The 23550-nt window shown below is 40.2% G+C and overlaps 1 long non-coding RNA gene across 7 annotated transcripts in view; it reads left to right on the forward strand.

Annotated features, from left to right (window-relative positions):
• Window positions 1-8329: 8329 nt before the first annotated feature.
• Window positions 8330-23550, forward strand: part of LOC106781807 (uncharacterized) — a 40386-nt gene continuing 25165 nt past the window's right edge. The window contains exons 1-3 of one of the 7 annotated variants that reach the window (XR_011427020.1): window positions 8335-8474; window positions 9966-10185; window positions 15749-15820. This is a non-coding gene — a long non-coding RNA (uncharacterized lncRNA). Of the gene's footprint in view, window positions 8475-9965; window positions 10186-15748; window positions 15821-23550 lie in introns of all 7 variants that reach the window. The other 6 variants (XR_011427019.1, XR_002800758.2, XR_002800757.2 and 3 more) reach the window with 6 other exon arrangements.

The following is a 23550-nucleotide window of genomic DNA, read 5'->3' on the forward strand; positions in this document are numbered from 1 at the left end:
CCAAAGAACAACATTCTTCACCTCTATACAAGGATATTAAAATTAAAAGTGAATTTATTTGGAAGTGAACAGCATGATATCAGCAAAATTTAGACAAGTAAGTAATTTGTTTATTAGCTGCTTCATCAAGTGTCTCAATCCATTTTTGCTTTATTAATCTCTTGGGAAAAATTGAGACCTCTCTGAACACTTAGAGTGCTCAATTAAATTAAATATTTTGTAAAAATACATGTAACTAATTTTTAGGTGAATATCTACCTTCAAAATGGAATCAAAACTCATTAGAACAAGAGGCTGTGTATTATTTAAAGGAGTATTGGCTGCTGTAACAAGCCCAAAATGTTTAGACTCGAACACATTTGAAGTTTGTTTTTTGTTTGTCTATGAGTCTGAGGAGTTTTTCCTAGTTAGCAGGCAGATCTCTTCTATATGGTACTTTAGGGATCTGAGTTCCTTCCATCTCTGGCTTCACCATCTCCTAGGGCACCCAGTTGGTAGAAAGGAAAGAGAGCATAAAGCATTGGCCTGGAAATAACTTATCGCTCCCACTCACCTTCCATTGGTGAAGACTAGTCAGGTGGCCATATCTAAATGCAAATAAGGGGTGAAGGGTAGGGAGTGAGGGATAGGAAATGTAGTTCATTGCTGAATGGGCACTTTCCAGGAATGACACTGTACAATGGAAAGGGGCACATAAACTTTTGTGAGAAGTTGCCTTTCCTGCTACAGGTTCATGCCTTTCACCGACTCCACACTCTCCATCCTTTATGCAAGGGCAAACACTCAGACACAGAGTGGTATTTGGCAGCATAACTTGGTCCAAGTCAGACCAGGGTGCTGGCCAAGAAGAGCTGCTGGTAAAAGGCGGTTGAACAGAACCAGGATGTCACATCAAAGATTGAAAAGACAAGTAGACATCAGCCCTGAGATCATAAATGGACATCTTCCTTCTATGCTATTGAGTCCATGGGAACCAGGACAGGTTCAATCTCATTTTCTTTTCATCACTGAAGGTCCTTTGTTTAACGTGTTACAAAATATGATACCTTTGAAAGACTTTTCTTATTAGTAAATTTACAAATCATAAAATTGCCTTTGTCAAGCCATATATCCTGATGTTTATTCAGGAACTATGCTTATCACTTGGGTTCTGGGCCTAGCTCAGTCAATACATGGCTGTGTGACTTTAGACAATTTGCTTCACCTCTATGGCACTCAGGTTCTTCATTAAAGAAAAAAAAATCAAGGGATTGGACCAGGTGGTCGCTAATATCCGACTAAGATCCAACTGAAAAAGTCTGCAATCTGAGTGACAATATAAAGCTAATTCAACTTGAACACATTTTTAACTTAATATATTCTGGCATCAATGGTAAACCAAGGTATTGTAATAAATGCATCCATTGATTGGGTTTTGAACGAGTAATTGTTTGTTAAATCCAAATACTGCTTACAGAGGGGGTTGTTCTTTCCATATATCAGACTGCATTTAAACAAATGCCTAATATACTGCTGTAGAATAAGAGTTTAGATGGGCCTTTATCTCTTTACAATCATGACATTGTGTTTAACTGAATTATGTGAAACTTCATGCGCAGCTTCTTAACCTAGTTATCTGAAGAGAGAGTATACTAGAGTTAATTAATCAAAATGTGTTATAAATGTAAATACTACTCTTCACCCACTGGGTGTTTTTCAGGTCAGTTAGAATGGCATTCAGTAAACAGTTGAATGCCTAGTGTGGTGAACTAAATCATAATCTAGTGACCCCACTGTGTAACTCTGCCTTCCTTAAGCAGTGCACCAGGCCAAGGAACAGCTGCAACAGGGCGGTGTGCCATCTCCACCCACTCCCCCTGCCACCTTCCACTGGCACCACTTAGGGTCCGTGGTTGGGGAACTGTCCCTGTCACCTCTCCAGGGTCTTCCAGAACTTCATCAGAATTCAGTATCCATTGTGCCTTCCATATAAATAGCCCACAAAAGAATCACCCACCATTTAACTCTCAAGTTAAGAACCGAACAGCAAAATCCTTCACTTTTGCTTAATTTGATTCCCAAACGTCACTAAGGAAACTTAATGCAGTTCTAGAAAATAGTAGGAAGTGTGAAGGAGGTCAATGCTATCTGGGGGTGGGAGCTAGAGAGGTTTAGAAAGGCTTCACAGATAAGGTGACACTTGAGAAGGCTCTTCAAAAATAAGGCAGACAAGGAGGTGGACAAAGAGGGAAAATCTTTCTGAAATACATAGGCTAGAGAAATAAACCAGGACCAGGTCATGGAGGGCCTGGCACAGGAGGCTAAAGAGTTTGAACTTCATCCTGTGGATGATGGAAAATCCCGAAAGGATTTTAAGCATCAGGGTAACATGTAAAACTTTGCATTTTACTAAGATTGTTATTCTGGCAACAGTGCAGAGGATAAATTAAGGGCCAGAACAGAAATAGGGAGCCAGTCAGGAGACAATTGGAGTTCTCACAATGCCAGTTTACCATACACACTATGACAAAGTTCCTGGCCAGAAAACCATCCCCCCCCCCCCACCCAATCCTTAGACAAGTTCACAAGGAACAGGAAATTTCCCACAGACAAATGTTCCTAATCTGTACATGGATGCTTCCAGGCAATAATGTCAGCTCAAGTTATATTTATGAAATGCGTGGAGCTAGATGAGAATGCCTCCCTTTTTACTGATGACTTTCAATTACACATTGGGATTGTCTTTTGCCAGATATGCCTCATGATCTAGGTCAGCACTCCTCTATCTGCGGGGAAGGAACAGGTTTTGTGTTTTCTTTTTCCAATTTGTCACAGACAGACACTTTTGTCCAACATAATAAATTACTGGAAACATGAAATGAAAACGCAAAGAAAACAAAAAATAAGTCCTTTCTATAATTTTGTTGAACCCACAAAATAACTTCTATCAGAGTTTCTGAACACTTTCTCTCAATTTCTGCCTCAGACCAGTAAGAGTTTGCAGTCTGGCTCAAGTCCACAGACCACACTAGGAGCAGCGCTGGTCTAGAGGGGAAGAGCAAGAGGGATGGAAGCCCGGGAAAATTGTTAACCTCCAAGGGGATCTCAGACCCCCCTAATCTAGTCTCCCCAAAGACACAGAATGGTGACAGTACTAAAACCATCAGGCAGAAGAGGTCAGACACAAAGTCCAGCTCTGTATCATGAAATGATTTAAACAAAGCAGCATTTTTATTAGATTTGGGTCATTGGGGGTTTTCCCCTCCTACATAACTTTGCTTTCAGCAACCACTGAGACCAATATTTAAACATGTTAGCACTGATGAGCAATGCCAGAAAAAATATAATCAAAGTGACTAAATTAATAATTTATACACTAACAACTATGTGAAAATTTAAGGCACGAGGAATTAAATTAGAAAAAAATGTAATAAAAATTAGAGTGCGTCTCAATTAAATTAGATTCCCCAACAGTGCTGTAAGTATAGTTAAAGCCCACAGCATTACAGTGACCTAAACATCACTAATGTTAACTCGACTTGGAGCATATGTGGTATATTGGAAGCACTTTAGAAATACTTCTGTGGATGCTTTGCTTAAGCTTAAATGGTAATCAGACTCTTCCCAGCCTTCTCTTTATAGTGCAATAATAATAGGTATTTATTGAAGATTGGTCATGCTTCAGGGACATTATCTCTTTAAATACACCCAACAACTCTGTAAGACAAGCATTATATTCTCCCATTTTAAAGATGAGAACATTGAGGTTCAGAGAGGGTAAGTACCTTACAAAAGGTACACAGTTCTTAAGAGGAGGGGCCAAGTTGAAAGCTAGATTTCTCTGATGCCAAAGCCTGTCCTTTGAGCCAATACGCTCTACTGTACCCTGCCTGGATCATCAGCTTCAGGTGAGCTTTGACTCAGAAACTGAAAACTGCCTGGAATGAGTTGCTTTTTCTGCTTTGAGTGGGAGAGAGGTACACTAGTCCTTGACCCTCACTCAGTAGTAGAAACCTTAGCAAGTTGCCACCACCCAGGCCAGTCTTATCTCTGTACCTGCCAGTAGTTTTTTAACTTTTTATTTTGTAATAACTTTTTCTGATAGAAAAGTTGCAAAAATAGTACAAAGAGCTCCCACATACCCTTCATTCAGTTGCCCCTAATGGTAACATCTTTCATAACCATAGCACCATTAATGAAACCAGGAAATTAACATTGTTACGATACTGTTAATTAAGCTACAGACTTTATTGGAGTTTTGTCAGCTTTCCCATTAATGCCATGTTTCCTATTCCAGGATCCAAACCAGTATCCCTCGTTGCATTTGGTTTTTCTCTCTCCTTCATCTCCTCCAATCTGTGACTGTTCCTCAGTCTTTGTCTTTCATGACCTTGACACTTTTGAAGAGTACTGGTCAGTTATAGAATGTCCCTCAATTTGAATTTGAATGGATATTTTGTGATGATTATATTAAAGTGATGGATCTGGGGGAAGAACACCACAGAAGTGATGTGCCCTCCACAGTGAATTATGTCAGAGGATGCGTGTTGTCAGTATATCTTATTATTAGTGACGTTAATCCTAATCACTTGATTAAGGTGTTGTCTACCAGATTTCTCCTCTGTAAACTTACTATTTTTTCACTTTGTAGTTAATAAATATTTATTTAGGGGGAGATGCTTTGAGATCATCCTGCCAGACTTTTTAACTTAGACATATCAACTTGTTAATTTTGGCATTTATGACACTGACTTCAGAGTCCCTGTTCTGTGTAACTGTTCAAAAGAGGATGGTTGGGGTGGACAATCAGAGAACAAACTTACTCATAGTTGAGAAGGAAGAACACCCTTCAGGGGACTGGATGAGGGGCAGAGAGGCAAAGTGAGAATGGTCAACAGAGAAGAAATAAAGCCCTGGAGAACCCCGAAAAGAGACTATGAATTGTCTCTCACCCTGTTGTTAAATATTCCCTTCTTCCTTTAGTAGTTTAACCCCTGTTCATCCTCCAGTTTTAGCAAGACACGTGGCCTTCCAGCTTGAAACTACCTTTCCCGGCTGGATGTGGCCCTGTGACTAGGTTCTTTGTATGTGAGGAGGAAGTGCTAGGTGCACTTCCTCAAAAGAACGTCACTTCCTCTCTACTTTCTGCCCTTCTTCCACCATGACCCTAGAACAAGGTGTCTTAATCATTTTGTATCATGGATCAGTTTGGCATGCTGGTGAACCCCTTGAGATTTTAACAAAATGACGTTTTAAATATATAAAGGTATAGAGGACTATAAAAGAAATCAATCATACCAAAACTATAAAAATTATGTAGGAAATCAATCATAATAAAACACAGTTATAAAATATTTTTAAATAAATATATGACACATTACCCTCTGTACTTCTTTATTGATATATTACACAACAATATTTAACAAGGGGGTCTAACAGCTAACATGGTTTGAAAGTGATGAGTGTAAATGGTAGTTTGAGATAATTGCAGTTAAGTATAATGTGATATGAAAATACCTGTAACTTCTATCAGTGACAAAGTCACCAGATCTGCTAACACTGTGGTTTACTGCTTATAATTGAAGGAAACACATTTCTGTTAGAGGTTTTTCTACTTAAGTTTGTGGACATCCTGAATTTTATCCATAGACCCGAGATTAGAGGATATTGCAGCAACAAGGTAGAAGGAATCTGGGACCCTGGATGACCCATGTAACAGAACCACCTGCCTGCCCTGGACTCTCTCCTTATTGACTTCCAGACTGTTACTTGAAAAGAGAGAAATTTTTAAATGGTTTGAATCACTTTGCCATCCCTTTTTCTGAATACGTCTCGGTTACAACAGCTGAGCTGTACTTCAACTCAGTAGTTCTCAGACTTTTTGGTCTCTGGCTCCCTTTACAATCTTGAAAATTATTGACGACCTCAAACAACTTTTATATGGGTTATATGTATCAATATTTACCACATTAGAAATTAAAACTGAGAGACTATTATTTTTTTCATTCATTAAAAAATAACAATAATAAACCCAATAAATGTTAACATAAATAACATTTTTATGAAAAATAGCTGTATTTTCCAAAACAAAAAAAAGTTAGTGAGAAGAATAGGCATTGTTTTACATTTGTGAAAATCTCTCTAGTGTCTGGTTTAATAAAAGACAGCTGGATTCTCATATCTGATTCTCCATTCAATATGTTTTGCTTTGTTGTTTTGGTTAAAGCATAGGGAGGAAATTCAGCCTCACACACATATGGAGTTGGAAAAGGGAGGAGTATTTTAATAGCCATTTCAGATCATTGTGGATATTCTTTTTTGATATTATACTAAAACTCAACAGTGGTAATTTCTTAAAAGTTAGTTGTAATGTGGAATCTGAAACCATATCAATGAACTTTATACTCTGTTACATTAAAATCCATTGGTCTATCTTGCATTTTGAATGGATCTCTTACCCACTCACAATTTCATAACATCATATTGGTCATTTTGAAAATATTGGTTCACTGAGTTATGCAGATCTTCTACATGTTGACACATGTCATTATACAATATTAAAACATCACATTGGTTAACATTACCATAGATCTCATCAAAAAAGTTTTAAGTGTTGGGAAGCTGTCAAGCTCATGGTGGTGAATACAAGTCTTCCAAAATTATAATTTTTACTTGAAAGCTCAAATGTTATCATTGGCAACAAATACTGTCAGTTGTTTTCCTTGAAGTGACAGGTTTACTTACTTTATTTTTGAGGAAATGTCTGCCAACCACCATAGCTTGTCTATCAGTCATTCTTTCAAGTAAAAACGGTTTTCCATGAGAAAGTGGCTAATTTATCTCACAGCTCAATTGCACACGTACTTTTTCTTGAGACACCATCATACTTCAGTATGCAGCAAAAGTGCTTTATATGCACTTTCCATTTAGTCACCCAGAACATTAAAAAGACATGTAATCAAGGGTTGAAATTTGATAAAAACTAATTTTATTTTAGTAAAATTAATTAATCACGGCCTTGATTTGTACTGAGGCACCAGCAATTTTACCTGTTTTTGCTTTTGCACCATCCGTGCAAATGTCAACACAGTGAAAAGGGCGAATAAAATCTTAGTATTATTATGAAAATAGTTTGATCTGTGGAATGCTTAAAAGAGCCTGAGACCCATAAGGCTCAGGGACCTGACTTTGAGAATCACTCTTCTAACTAATACAACTTCCAGGATCTAAAGCAGGCAACATACTGGATGGGGACAGCTCCAGGAAAAAGACACAAAGTAACAAGAAATAAGTCAGCGTGACATTTAATGCTTTAGATCATGACCCTGGCCAAACCAATCCCTGTGAAACTAGGGAACTTGATTCCACGGGCTCCCCCTGAGCAGGCCAGCACACAGGTCTCATTAACTTCCCTGACCACTCCCCATAAGGCTTTGCCAAGCTAGTAACGGCTCTCAGATTCATGGTATGGAAATCTTTTCTTATTGTTTTGTCCATGTAGCATTCCCCCACACTCCACTCCTTTCCCAAACTGCCTGTTTTCTGAAACTGCTCTCATCTGCACTTCTGTCCACATATTTTACAGTGGAATAGGTAAGGTTACAGCATGACCCAGCTCTCAGGCCGCAGCTAATCAGTGCAGAGGTGGGCCCCAGACTCAAGAAATGCCTATAACCCTTTGCTGAAAATTTTGACCTTGGGATTGCAAACCGATCAGTGTCTTTCCAGATGGCTGAAGCTGTAAGATGGAAACCGGTGGTTGTCAAACTTGGCGCGCATTAGAATTGCTTAGAGGGCTTGTTCAAACAGACTGCTTGGCCGCCCCCAAAGTCTCTGACTCTGTAGGTCTGGGGTGGGGCCTGAGATTTTACATTTCTAGTAAGTTCCCAAGTGAGTTTATCACAGCTTGTCTCAGTACCACACTTTGCGACTGATATAAAGTTCCAGAACTGTCAGGGCTCAAGGTCATGGTTTTCATCACACAACTAGAGAGACTGGAAAAAAATCTGCCTGCAGAGATAGAGAGAGATATAAAGAAAGAGATAAATAAAGATAGAAATAGAGATAGAGATAGAAAGAGAGAGAGAGAAAGAGATAGAATGAGCCTGAAATACAGTGGTGAGGTTCACAGAGACTACCCTGGAAATTTTCAAAGGCTGTTTCCTGTGGTTCCTGAATCTCAGTCACATGTCTATCTTTGGAATCCATGAAATCCCCTGGATCCTTCTAATAAAATGTGAGTTAAAGTTGGGTTGCTACCCCATTAAGCCCAATACCTTCTTAACAGATACACCCTCTTGGAACCAGCCCCACAGAACTGGCTTTACCCTGAAGTTCTGTTTGGAACCATAAACCAAGACAATGGAAATAGAATGAGTGTCATGAAGCCTCTCACAGACTCCTGGAGCCTCAGCCAAGATCTCCATCAAAGCTGCTAGCTCATGAAGAAGATCCACAAACACCAGTAGTATTCTCAACTGAAAGGTAGGCTCGAGGTGAGGATACGTTGGTTTGAATCTGGCTCTGCTACTTGCTAGTTGTGTAATCATGAGCTAGTCACTTAAACTCTCTAAGCCTCAGTTTCCTTGTCTATAACGTGAGGATGACAATAGGACCTATCTCATAACATTCTTGTGAAAAATGAAATGAGGTATGTAGGGCAGCTTAGCACAGCATCTGACGTATGGTTAGCTCTTAATAAAGGTTGGTTATGATTATTATTAATTCTTGTTTCTGGTCTGTTCTTGCTGTGATCCTGTATTTGTAGGACCAGATTCATGGACCCTGGTTTCTATCTGGTCTCCAGTCCTCTAGATTTGGCTTTGGTGCTTAATCTCTCCAGGCTATGTTATCTCACATACAACTTCTAACCCCGGTTCCAGCTCTAGGGGCTTTAGCTAATAGTTTCTCCAGGAGATCGTTCAGGTCTCCAAACCATCGTGGTTGTTAATTCTATCAAAGGTTGAGAGCTTTCAAGGGAGTGTCCAAGTCTCAACCATCTGGGAAAGATTTCTGAGGCAAAACAAGACCTGGGAATGTGGATTTCAGCAAGCTAGTAACACGAGTCAGCTCATATGTGACAAGGGACAAAGATGATAGAAGCAAAAGGAGGTGGAAAGAATTCTGATCCTGGGTTCAGGTGTTATTGTGGCTTCTCATGCAGTGTCCATGGCTTCAGGTAGGGCATCTGGGATCACGTAAAGAATCTGATAAGGAGTAGACACCACTCCTGTCAGCTAGGACATCAACAATGCCAGACATTGTCATCACCTGCCACTCAACCATATTGAAAATCAAACTCTGTCTTCAATTTCTTCTATTTTCAGTTTGCTAGGCCTTGTGTCCTAAAAACCCAGGTAGACATCTGCAAGAGGGCCAACTCAATAGTAAGCCAACCCTGGCACCCTAATAAGGGACAAGACATAAAAACTGTTAACCTACGTTCTATACCCTTTGGATATTTCCATCCCTGACCCTCATCTCTGTTACTCTCAGAAATCCTCTCTCATGCCCTCATAAGCTTCTACTGCCCTGTTCTTCTTCCCCCAATTTATCTGGCTTCCCCTACTTGCCTTGGTAACCAATATGTCTATGTTCTCTGGGACTGCTTGTCATGACTGAAATGTGACCCTCCTCCAGAACAGTGTCTTCTTCACAACCTTCTCAAACTGAGGCTGTGGATTCTCCTATGATCCCAGCACCTCCCCTGCCTCTCCCAAAACTTCCTTCTTTAAGGCTTTCCCATTTAGGCATCTTATTCATTCCATGGTTTCAGTTCCTGTTTATGTACTGATGACTATTAAATCTTTATTTCCATCCCATCTTTTCCTCTGGTCTCCAGACTCGCATATCTAACTGCCCTTGGAAATCCCTGAAGTTGTCCAATAGGCACCTTAAAATGGAATACTCCAAACTGAAACCCCTATTCTTATAGTTGCAAACTTATTTTTCCACTTGTGTTCTGTACTTCAATACATGGCCATCAGCAAGGAATGAAGCCGTCTGCCAACAACTAAAGCCGTCTGCCAACAACTAACACCAACTTGCCAGCCAATAAGTAAGCCATCTTGGAAGTGGATCCTCCAGCCTTGGTCAAGACTGAAGATGACCACAGCAGCAGCCAGCATCTTGACTGTAACCTCATGAGAGACCCTGAGCCAGAAGCACCCAGCTAAGCTGCTCCTCAATACCTAACCCACAGAAACTGTGAGCTGATCAATGTCCTTTGTTGTTTTAAGTCACTAGTTGAGAGAATTAAGGTAATTTACTATGCAGCAAGGCACTGTGCTAGGAACTAGGATACAGTATGAAGATGAGAGATGGTACCCCTGCCCTCATGGAGTTGCAGACTATCTATGTCCTAGTCTTTCCCTCACATTCATCAAAATATTGGCACCTGGTCACAGGCTACTACTCCAGACCAAATCTTGCATTGCCCAATAAATAGCAATGGAAAGGATCATTCAATACTCCTGCCTCGCAGCTCCTTGACCTGCTCAGTTCCTATGATTCACATCCTCTCTATTTCAACAGCCCACTCTTGTGATCATAATGTGGTCTTGTCATGGGTGCATAACTGCGCCATCTGTAAAATTTTCAACTCCAACATACAACTTTTTTTTACCACAATGACTACTTTTTCTCAGTTACTTCTCTATTCTTATTGTACCTGCTCTGACCTCATTTAAGAGATCCAGGTCTGAGGAGGCCTCCTGTTCTCCCAGCTATCAACCCCTTCCTAGTTTTATTTCTTTCCTTATCCAGGCTGGATCCCATAGTCCTCACATCAACCACTTTTGTGCCAGCACTCTCACTTACTTTTCCTTTTTGTCCCCAGACTTGGATATTTTCCCCTTTGTGTGGCTATAGCACACCCTTCAGTACCCCAACCAACCTCCTCAGCATTCACCTCCATCCCTCAAAGATTGTTTACAACGAATACCTGCACCTCTATCTCTGATGACTTTTTTCTGGCTGTGAAGAGGGCTCAGAGTGCACCGGACAAGTCAGCGGTGCTGAGGAATTAATGCCCCTGGAAGCAGCCCTCAACTAATGTGGAAGAGGAGAGACGGACACCATGTTCTGCAACCACAGTTGAGCCTTACCATTGACCTGAAGTTACACTTGTGATGGTCATCTTTGCCTCTCATTTCCCAGTGGCCATCCCAAAGAATGTTGCCAGTTGCCCTCAGTGCATCTCTCTTTCTGCTTGACAGATAAAGTGAAAAAGATCTGGCAGAAACTTCATTAAATTCCTTTTCCTACCCTTCTCCTCTGCCTTTAAAAAAAAAAAAAAAAAAAAAGGCAGTCTTCCTTGCCTCTTTTTCTCACCCATGTCCAGGAAAATTAGTCCCTCCTATCTAAGGCTAATCTTTCACCTGGACTCTGGATCCCATATTCCCCTCCTTCACCACTAAATGTCTCAAATCACCCCTGAATTGACACATGTGATGAAAACTTCTCAACCGTTTTCTTAATTTACCTCCCTGCAGCATCTGACATGGTTGATCACTCTCTTCTGAAACTATTTCTTCCTTGGTTCCTATGACATTTCTCTCTTGCAGTTTTCCTTCTACATTTCTGGCTACCCCCATTCAGTGTTTCCATTAATCAGACACCTCTTAAATTTCTCTCCAAACTATCCACTTCCATCCCTATTGCCAGAATGCTAGTCCAGAACCCCATCTCAAACCAAGATTCCTGAGGGAGCCTACTACCTGCCTCCTCCTTGCCACGTCACCCTCCAGCCCAAATCTATTCTCTAGACAGTAAGTAGCCAGGGTACTCTTCCTTTTTTCAGATCACTGTCTAGCTTAAAATCTATCAGTGACTCCTCATCAATTGAGTCTGATGGATGACAAGGTTGGCAGCAGAGATAGGAGGTGCTAAAACTGGTTTGCCTGGAAGACATGAGAGATTTTCCAGTGGGGAGCTTCTGCTTCTGTCATAAAGAAATCTCATCTACCACAGTTGCACTTGAATACCAAGGCCTTTTAAACAACCCCATCTGACTTTCTAAGCCAGCAACAATTGTGGAATACCCTATAAGTTGAACCATCCTTTTGTCTTGATATCTCACTCACCTCTAAGCCCTAAGCCCTGGATATCAGCTGCACTTTCTGAAACTACTGCCCCTGAATTGATATGATTGATAGCAGTTGATATCACAGTTGTTCAACATTGTGATGGTCCTGTCTTTTAAGTCTACAAGAGGAATCATGTGCCACAAAGTAAATGCAAAAATAATAATAAAAGCTCATATTTTCCCTTTGATTTTGGTCACCAGCAATCTCAGAATTAAATTTGTATTTCAACTTAACACCTGTCTGACACCCCATCTGTGTTTGTCTACAAAATTTTGTTCTTATTTTCCATTTATGTCTTGATCTTAAAAAATTATTTGGATTTCCTCCCTTATATTTTTGTTTTCTATTGCTGCAGACCAAGTTACCACAAATTTAGTGGCTTAAAACAATATTCATTTATTATCTCTGCTTCTGTGTGTTAGGTGTCAGGCGAAGTTTAGCTGGTTCTTCTGCTCAGGGTCTCACAAAGCTGCAAGGTAGATGATGCCTGACCTGCATCTCTTTCTGGAGCTCGAGATCACATGATTGTTGGCAGAATTTCATTCTGTGCAGATGTAGGACTGAGGTTTCTTGCTGGCTGTCAACCAGGGGCCATTCCTAGCTCCATGGAGGCCCTCATAGTTCTTTGCTACATGGTCTTCTCAGAGGTCCTCTCACAACATGGCAGCTTACTTCTTCAAAGCCAGCAGGAGAACCTCTCCAGTCTGCAAAGACAGATTATATAGTGTCACATAATCATGGAAGTGGCTATACTATCACTTTTGCCATATAATGTGATTTAATCAAGGAAAGAACTATCCTCATTATATCCACAGATCCTGCTCATACTCAAAGAGAGAGGATTATAGAGGGTATGTCCACCAAGTGGCAGGAATCCCAAGGGCCATCTTAGAATTCTGCCAACCACACCTAATCTTACATTTGTATTATTACGTAAAAAAAATTTGCATAACTGTGTGTATTCTGAAATCTATCTCAAATATTTTGGGGAATAGATTATACAGGAAATTAAGAGAATATCTCACATTGTATGGTAGATTGACTCTAAAAATGGGCTGCCCCAATTATTCCCTTCTCTGTATCCATGCCTCATGTGATGTGACTTCACAGTTCATCCCAGAGATTCTGAGATAGTCATATGTCTTGTTTTGGGCAATAGAATGTAGCTGAAGTAACAGTATGAGAGTACTGAGCCTAAAACTGAAGAGGGATTGCATGGTTTTGCTCTCTTTATCTTGGAACCACACTACTGCCATGGTAACAAGCCCAGGCTTGACTGCTACAGAAGAATATACTGTGTGGGGCAAAGACAGCTGGCCCCAGCTGATCCACCAGCTGACCACAGACCTATCAGTGAGCCTACTCACGACTAGCCACGCCTATTCCAGATCAGCAGAAACTCCCTGTCAACCCATAAACTCATAAGAAATAATAAATGATTGCTGTTTTAAGCTACTAAAATTTGGGGTTGTTTGTTATACAGCAATAGCTAACTGATCTATGTGGGGATTTACAACAACAGGACTTGACTGTGTAACGGAAGTAAAGTAGCCTGAAAAGGTATAATTCACTCACAGCACCCTCAAATTTCTGTTTCACATGCTAAATCATTACTGCTGACGGCAGGATGCTTTAAATCAGTGTGCCCAAGTAATCTTCAAAAGACTCATGTGTAACCTGGAGTCCTTTCTACAATGAATAGATCAATAAAGAGATAGAGAAATCAAATAGCAAACAAATTCTACTGTGCTGTTCTAGACACAGCTGCCCTAATAGAGAAATGTGTGGTTTCTACTTTCCTTGCAGTTTTTCAGGTCTGAATTACTTTAAAATAAATCCCAATGAAAGCAGTAATCAATTATGTCAAGAAGAAAACAAAGTTTGATCTGAAAATACTAACAGAATCTAACAATTTAGAAATAAATTACTGTGTCATGTCCTGTGGCAAGATTGCATCAAATTGCTTAAAGACAAATTGTACAATCAACTCCTGGGTATCTGCATGTGGATTATCCTTTTTCTAGATTATCAAGGGCAAGTATTTAATTCCAGGTTTTTATCGCTCTTCTCTTCAGTGTCTTTCTCCACCACCTTTCTGACTATTCTCAGTCATAGTATGCTAAGGGGACAGAAATTTAGTGAAATATAGTAATAATTCACTTATTCTGCATCATACGAGAATAAGGTGTTCGATATAAGAAAATTTCCAAGAAAGCCTAAGAGTTATCCAAACACTTGTGCTTTTTTTAAAAAAAAATAAATAAATAACCGTTATGGTATAATTTTTTTAATGTATTTTCTATTTTCCTTCCTTATGAAACAGAATGTTCTTTACTCCTTAAATAAAACTGTATTGTACAAGGTACTTTAACAGATGTTAAAAGGACGTAAAGCTGAATCAAAACAGGATTCCAACCTCAAGTGGCTTACAATTGAAGGAGGTAGGATGGGTAGTAAGACATGCACCTAGATGGTAAGTTCATGAAAATGCTAAAGAAAGGTGATACATGAATTCAAAGAAAACATTGAATCCATGTAGTGACATGAGAGAAGGCTTCGTGGAGCTAGATCTTGAGGACAAGAGGGCCAGGACTTGGGTGAAGCAAGTGAGACATTTGTCCCAGGTGCAAAATTTAAACAGGCACCAAAAACCTCAGTAATCAAAATATGTAATATTTTAATGCATAATTTTTAAAAATCAAAATTAATGCAAAAATATCTAAGATAAACAAAATGTCAAAAATTTGAATAAAGACTAGGTCAGTAACAGTACCATACAGAGCCATGTTAGAGCCTGAGGCAAATGGAAAAATCAATAAAAGGCTATTTGGGTTGGTGACTAAAGAGCCCACAAAGTAGGAAGCCATAAGATTTTCCAAAATTACAGTCTATTGTAAAAATCATGGTTTATTGCAAGGAATGATAATTTTTGTGATCACTGGCCTCTTTTACAATTTTGAGTGCCACACCATGAGTGGAATATTGAGGAGATTGATGGCACATGTGTTGATGACTTGCTAAAAGGAGCAGATATTAGCCTCAGGTACTTTGTCTCCTAACCAATTAGGATTTTTAGATGGAATCTAAAACCTGATTCTGACCTTCAAGTTGTAAGTCAGAATATTGGGTCAAAATTGTACTGCTCTAACGATAACATTAATGTGTGTTTCTCTAGACTTTCTGCTAGAGACAGCTCTCTCTAGGCAGCCTGAGGCATCCATCTGCCTTGGGGGGAATTAGGATTGTTAAACAGGAATGCAAAGAAAAAGAAAGCTATAGCTTGGCCTCTGACTTAGAAAATAGAATTTTCAAAAATGCAGCAAGACTTAAAATCTAGGCTTTGTCAAGAGGAAAGAAATTTCTAAATTCCCTTATCTCCCCTTTAACTTATGAAGAGACGAGTTGACTTAGATCATAGAGTGTCTCCCATAGTGCAGATAAGCATCCCATCCATTTTTGGCCCAGGCCATGAGGCTTCCCGCCCTAGGTAAGCAAGGTATGATAAACAGTGGTCCCCCCTTATCCATGGGGAATACGTTCCAAGACTCCCAGTGGATGCCTGAAACCGCAGATGGTACCAAACCCTGTATATACTATGTTTTTTCCTTTTCATACATATTTGAGGTGTGCCAGCAAAACTAGCACGAATTTCTTTTTCCTTCACAGTTTCTTTTCCTTCACAGTTTCACAGATAGAAGATTCGTTCTTACCGTAGATCTTAGAAACCTCAGCATACGATTGTTTTTCTTTCCTTGGTAAGTCAGGAACTTTCATCTTTCCACTTAAAGGAAGCACTTTATACTTCTCTTCAGCATATCTGCATTGGCAGCATCACTACTGTTGTGCTTTGGGGCCATTATTAAGTAAAACAAGGGTGACTTTATCACAAGCACTGCTAAACCATGACAGTTGATCTGACAACCGAGAGGGCTACCAAGTGACTAATGGGCAGGTAGCTTATACAGTGTGGATACGCTGGACAAAAGGATGATTCTCCTCCCGGGTGGGGTGGAGCAGGAGGATGAGACATTTCATCACCTACTCAGAACAGTGCACAATTTAAAACTTATAAATTGTTTATTTCTGGAATTTTCCATTTAATATTTTTGGACCACAGTTGACCTCAGGTAACTGAAACTGAAATGGCAGATAAGAGGGGTCTACTGTATAGGAAGTGAAAAGCCCAACCCTTGCTGCTTCTGATACAAAGGGATTAATGGAGGAAACAAAAGAGGAAGAAGATGAGCTCCTCTAAAAATGGGGTGTTTCAGAGTGGAGGGAAATGACAAGACCAGAGGGGATTTTCCAAAATTCAATTTTGAGACACAGGAGGATATTGCCTCATGGGCTGCCCTGGCTCCAACTTCAGGGACAGCTCCATTAAAGTCAAATAGCTAAGCCAAGTGAGAGCCAGGGTTTAGTTTTTCTGAGTCCAAGTAAGGTAAAGACAGAACCCAAAAGTTCTCCCAGGACCCAAGGGGAGATAAAAAGGTAACTGAGGTGAGAGTCAAAGGGCATTCTGGGACACACCCTGGCAAGGGACAAGGTCACCACATAGCAGAGACCAGGTGGCAGATTTCCTAAGCCACAGCCAGGGGAGAGTGTGCCACTGTGAACCGTGGTAAGGCCAAGTAAACAGGGATGCATATAGGCACACAGGTTATAAAATGCATGGTCACGTGTATAAGACTTCCAGGTCCTAACCAAGCCAGGAAAGATGCTACTCTCAGTTATACAAGCTGCCACCTTGAACAGCTTGGGTAATTCCATCTATTCTCTTGATCTACATGATAAGATGTGACCATGTAGACAAGGGACAATTTTATAAACACCAGGAGAACCAGAAGAAACCCTGGAGTGGACACTGCCAATACTCTGCCCAGATGCCCTTGGATCCCTTTTACAGGTTCTGTGTGCACCAACTCCACCCCTCTTCAAATATGCTTTTGCCTCCAATGCCTGAACCTGAGACTCTTCTTTGGAGGTATCCCATCAGGCTACTGGAGCAGCTTTATCCACCTGCCATCAAGAGCTACAAGTGTCATGGGAGTGGACCTCAGGCAATGATTCATAGGGGAGGAGGATGTATGAAGGGAGTAGGAAAGCACAATCTCTTTACTTAAGTCCTCAAATTGTGGCTGCTTTGGGAGGGAACTTAAGATGGCAGTGCTCCCCTTCAGGGTCAGGTCACACTACCCCATCCACCTGCCTTTGCCTGAAATTGCACCATTACTCTGCTGGCTCCTTCTCTTTCTCCTATTCTCTTACTGGTTCCTTCTGTTTTTTATTGTTACTCTTGTTTTTGTTGAGTTTCCTGAGATAAATGCTTAATTCACCTATTTTTATTCTTTTAATGTGATGACATTTAAGTCTATGGATTTTCCTCTGAATGAAGTTTTGATGTAACACTGTGAGTTTTAATATAATGCTAATGAAATAATTATATTTTTCTAAATAGTCTCTAATTACTGTCTCGACTTCCTCTTTGATCTAAAATGTAGATTGGAAGACAGTTTTATAATGTCTGAGTGTTTTAAGTTTCTATTTGGTTAAATACAAATAGATATGAAAACTTAAGTCCACATAAAAACCTACACATGAACGCTCATAGCAGCAGTATTCATAATAGCCAAAAACAGAAACAACACAAATGCCCAACGACTAACGAATGGATAAACAAAACGTGGTACAGCCATACGATGGGTGTTATTTGGCAATAAAAAGGAATGAAATCCTGATACGTACTACAGCATGAATGAACCTTGAAAACATTATCCTAAGTGAAAGATGCCTGTCACAAATGACCACAGGTTGTATGATTCCATTTATATGAAATGTCAAAAGTAGCAAAATCCAGAGAGACATTGTAGATTAGTTGTTGCCAGGGCTGGTGGGAGGAGGGAATGATGAGTGACTGCTGATGGGTGTAGAGTTTCTTTTTGGCATGGTGAGAATGTTATGAGATTCAATAGTGTAATAGCTAAACAAACTCTGCAGATATACGAAAAATCACTGAATTATATACTTTAAGAGTGAATGTCGTAATATATGAATGGTATGTCAATAAAGCTGTTGTTTTAAGAAGAAGATATTGTTGTAGCACAAAAGGTTAAAAAAAAATTGGTTGCTCCTGTATCCATGTACTATATTCATAGGATCCATATCCATATATCCTATATCAATAAATCAACTGCTCCTGTATCCATATCCAGAAAAAATATATAGGTAGAATTTTTAAAATATAGCAGACATACATAAAAGTGCACAAATAACAAGTGTACAACTTGATAAATTTTTCAATGATGAACACACCCGTGGAACAACTAGCTAGATTAAGATGAAGGACTTCGTTACGGGAGCTCTGGAAGCCCCCTGTCTACTCCCTCCCAGACGCTCCTTGGGGGCATTTCTTAAAGAACCCTCATCTCAAGATATGCATCTGGGAACTTCACCCTAAAACAGTGTGGATACTACGATTCCTTTTCTTCGCTTCCCCCTGAACACCCAGAAGTCATTTTGGAGAGAGAAGAGAAAGAAAAAGGAAATTCAAGAGGCTAAGCTTTTACCTGAAAGAATTATAATCAGAAGTTATCCTTTGAGTATCCTGAATGATTAAACTGAAAGGAGATGGCTGAAACTGAAGACTGAAATAGTAATTGGCAAGTAGACTTTGTCACAGCTCTCCAAGGGCTGGTGGATCGTGAGAAAGGTCAAAGCAGGTATAGAGAAATAAAGCAAGTACCAGTGTCCTGTGCATCTGGTGTCCTGTGAGTTTGTCAGGTAGCCCCACCCGAGAGACACTCCATGACAAGCACAGAACTCAGTGACTTGCACACACTCGTGCCCACTGAAGAGTAGTTATTCACCACTGTCCTGCACTGTGACCCCAGAGAAGTAATTTAACCTCTCTTGGCCTTTGAGTCTTCACGTATAAATAGAGAAGAAAAATGCTGAATTACATGTGGTTTTCACATCAATGATAATCGTATTATAACTGGTTCAAAGAACTTCCACTTTTACATCAGAAAAGGCAAATGCTCATTCTTATAAATAACCTGCACAACATAGATTCTAATTGTAGAGAGGCTGTGATGAAGTCCCCTGTGACAGGCTTCCAGAGGGCAGAGAAAGGGGTCCAGTTCCCTGTGGCCTTCAGCTGCCTAGAACTATTGTAGTAATCCTTAAAGAGGCAAATCAGTCCCTTAATGGAAGAACATGCTCAGCTGTCCCTTTGACAATCAGCTAAACCCCCTACCCTTTGAAAAAGAGTAGGATGTGGTCAGCTATAAGCCACTTGTTAGAGAGGGCTGCTTTAAAAATCTGATAATCTAAGACGCTGTGGTGAAAGGAGTTAGGTAAAAAGAAGACTAGTGCTAGTGAATATCATGCTAGTGAGATTGCTCCTACAGTCGAATATTCAGTCTTGACATCATCAAGTTTGACAGGATGGTAAGACCCACCTCAACAGAAGGATGGATTCTAAGCTCCTTTGAGTAATATTCAAGATTGTAATCTGGTTCTTTATACTCCTTCAAAGTCGTTTCCCACCAATTCTGTTGGCTGTTGGGTCACAGAATATTTCTCTGCTATTTCCCCAAAACATCCCCTATGTTTTAGCACCTGCTATTCTCTATTTTGGACTTTTCATATACTTTGTATTCAAGAATTCCTGTTTTTCTTTTCTAAAGTTTTTTGTCGAAGTATAATTGGCATAAAATATTATATTCATTTCAAATGTACAACAGAGTGATTTGATATTTTTATACATTACAAAATGATCACCACTCTAAGTCTAGTTACCATCTGTCACCATACAACATTGTTACATTATTATTGACTATATTTCCTATGCTGTACATCACATCCCGTGACTTATTTATTTTATAACTGAAAGTTTTTACCTCTCATCTTCTTTACCTATTTTGCCCATCCCCTTGCTCTGCTCCCCTCTGGCAACCACTAGTTTGTTCTTTGTATCTGTAAGTCTGTTTCTGTTTGATGTTTGTTCATTTGTTTCATTTTTTTAGAATCCACATATAAGTGAAATCATATAATATTTGTCTTTCTCTGTCTGACTTATTTCTCTCAGCATAATGCCCTCTAGGTCCAACCATGTTGTTGCAAATGACAAGATTTCATTCTTCTTTATGGCTGAGTAATATTCCATTATAAATCTATACCACATCTCCTTTATCCTTTCATTTAAGAGTCAGACTTGCTTAATAGACAAGTGGGTTGGATCCCAGCATTTTAAAAATACAACTATAAAATACAGGTGGGCAGGGGCCTGGCCCCATGGCCGAGTGGTTAAGTTCACATGCTCCACTGCAGTGTCCCAGGATTTCACCAGTTCGGATCCTGAGCACGGACATGGCACTGCTCATCAAGCCATGCTGAGGTGGCATCCCACATGCCACAACTAGAAGGACCCACAACTAAAAAATATACAACTATGTACTGGGGGGGTTGGGGAGGAAAAGGAAAAATAAAATCTTTAAAATACAGGTGGGGGAATTTGAATATGGTCTAGATATTAGATGATAGTAAGGAAATATTGCTAATGGTATATAGTTATGTAGGAGAATGTGCCTTCTTTTAAGAGATGCACATGAATTATTTAAGATGGAGTGCTTGCTGTCTGTAACTTCCAAATGGATCAGAAAAAATAGAGAAAATAAAGCAACTATAGCAAAATGTTAACGATTAAGTGGTAGGTATTCATATGTTCATTGAATTATTTTTTTCAACCTTCCTTTATGTTTGAAATTTTCCATAATGAAAAGTTAGGGGGTGGAGGGAACCAAAGTAAATTCCTAAACCAAATGTTAAGTAATTTGTGGATTATTTTTTATTTATTTTTCTGCTGAGGAAGATTCACCCTGAGCTAACATCCACTCTTTTTATATGAACCAATCCTCCTCTTTTTATATGTGAGCTGACACCACAGTATGGCCACTGACGTACAAGTGGTGTAGGTCCGTGCCCAGGAACCAAAGCCAGGCTGCTGAAGCAGAGTTCACAAACTTAATCACTAGGCCACTGGGGTAGGCCTTAGATTTTTTTTTAAGTTACCTTGGACATCATCTCCTCAGTGATGCCTACTTTGACCTCTGCATTGTGGGCCCACATCTTACCCCAGCACTAGTAGCAGCATAGGGCATTCTTGTTGACATATATGCAGCAGAAGAATTTGTCGGCTTATTGTTTGTGCTTGGTTCTCACTATTTTTTCCCTCCCTCACTACCCAGACCCAAGCAGGACTCAAAGCAGTTTGGCCCAAAGTGCCAAACTCTGGGAAAGTGCTTGTCAAACTGTAAAGTCTTATTATAAATGTATTCAGTCAAGTTACTGGTACAGAAAATGACTTCTATCAGAGTTCAGAACCCCAACACTAGAAACTCAAGTGATCACAGACAGCTTTATGAAAAAAGTGGTAAACAAAAAGAGTCTTGAGAAGTGAAATCCAATTTGGATTGGGGAAAAGCTATTCGTGTTAGGATATAAATATGGTTTGAATAAATATGGGGAAGACAGAAGGGCTAAAGTCTGTTTGTATGGATTTCCTTCATTCATTCAGCAGCTATTTATTGGTACCCACTGTGTACAAAGCAATGTGCTAGAGACTGAGGATACAATGGTAAGCAAAACGGACAACGTCTAATGTCCTAGATTAGAGGTTGGCAAACGTCAGGGCTATGGATGAGATACAGTCCACTAACTATTTTTGTAAATAAAGTTTTATTGAACCACAGCTGCACTCATTTGCTTACATCTGCCTATGGCTGCTTTTGCATTACAAAAGCAGGGTTGAGTAGTTGCAACACATTCCTTCTGGCCTACAAAGTCTTAAATATTTACTATTTGACCCCTAATCAAAAAATTTGCTGACAATTGCCCTAGAACATACAGTATTGTGGGGAGACAGATATTAGTTAAATAACCACTAATAAATTAAAAGTGCCGCTTTGACACGGGCCATGAACATGAGATATGTTGTACCATGGGAGCACATAATAAAGGAACTTGATTTAATCAGAGCAATCAGAGAAGATTCCTTAGGGAAATAAAAATTGAAGTCAAAGCTAAAGGTTGAGTAGGCTCTGACCAGATGAACAGAAAAAGAAGACCATCTCAGGCACAGAGATATCACATTCAGAGGCCCTTTGGGAATATGGTGAATTTGAAGGAATGCACAAACTTCACTACGGCTGTAGTTGAAAGCATGAGGGGAACATAGTACAAGAAGGGACTGGACAGGAAGGCAAAGGCCAGATCACAAAAGATCTTGCAGGCCAGGCTGGGAGGTTGTGTTTAACCTTAGAATAAAGGGAATCCATTTATGTATTTTAAGCAGCGAATGATGTGATCCTTTACACTCTAAAATCACCACTCAAGCTTCACGTGGAAGAGAAAGGGAAGGTGTCATGTTCCTCATTGCCTGAATCCCTGCTTTGCTAACCTGCTTAGCCACTCAGAACCACAAAGATAGGGGGATAGTGATTTTACTAGACTTCCCAGGGACTTGTATGTTGTCTTTGAACCTCAGCCCCACAGCCCTTCTCATCTGCTAACTGTGTCCCTAGCTGCAGCCTGGGACAGTTTTGCCTCAACCCAAGCTGGTATTGCCAGGCTCAGCTGGCCACAGGACAGATAGCCTATGTTATACCCTAATGGTCTGTTTGGACCGACACAGGCACCTTATACCACTCCTACCCAGGATTGAGCTTTGCTGCCGGTTTTACCCTCCTCCCACTTCCGCAGTTGGTCCACTGCCATTTCATTGGGTGTGTGGAGTTTCCAGGTTCTCAGGTCTCCTTGGTGTGGCTCATGCAAATGTTTACTCATAGCTCCTGGCTCATCTGCTTCTACAATTCTATGGCTTTCAGCAGAGTTCAACACTATTGATTATCAAAGCTCTGTGCAGATACCTGTGATCATTGCTCCAACATCTATCCTTTTATAAGAGCCATAACTTGGAAGTCACCCTTGACACCTCTCTCTACCTCACAATTAATCCTTCACCAAGTTCTGTCCATTATAGGCATAACTGTTGAATACGCCCGTTCCCCAATCTCAGTGGATTAATTGACAAACGTTTATGTCTTGCACATTTCATGTCCATTGTGGGTCAGCTGTACTCTGCTGCACATTGTCTTCACTCTGTGACCCAGACTGATGGAGCAGCCTCTATCCAGCACATTGCTGGTGGTGTGGCAAAGATAACAGAGAACATGATGAACCTCTTGCTGGCTCTTGAATCTCCTGCTCACAAATGCCGACATCAAACATCACCACTGCTGGGAAAGGAAGTCTCGTGTGTGCAGTCTTTCAACCCCCATTGGGCCACATAAGAATGGGTCTGGGGCCTGGAATACTTTCTTACCAAGAGACAAAGAGCCCACACAACCTATGCTAGGCTTATCAGCTTGTGTGGAAATATCTTTCTTTGTTTCAGGCTCAATGCTGTCCTTTTGTTCTGCTTAAA

Source organism: Equus caballus, chromosome 16 (genome assembly GCF_041296265.1).
Source record: "Equus caballus isolate H_3958 breed thoroughbred chromosome 16, TB-T2T, whole genome shotgun sequence".
Classification (NCBI taxonomy): domain Eukaryota; kingdom Metazoa; phylum Chordata; class Mammalia; order Perissodactyla; family Equidae; genus Equus; species Equus caballus.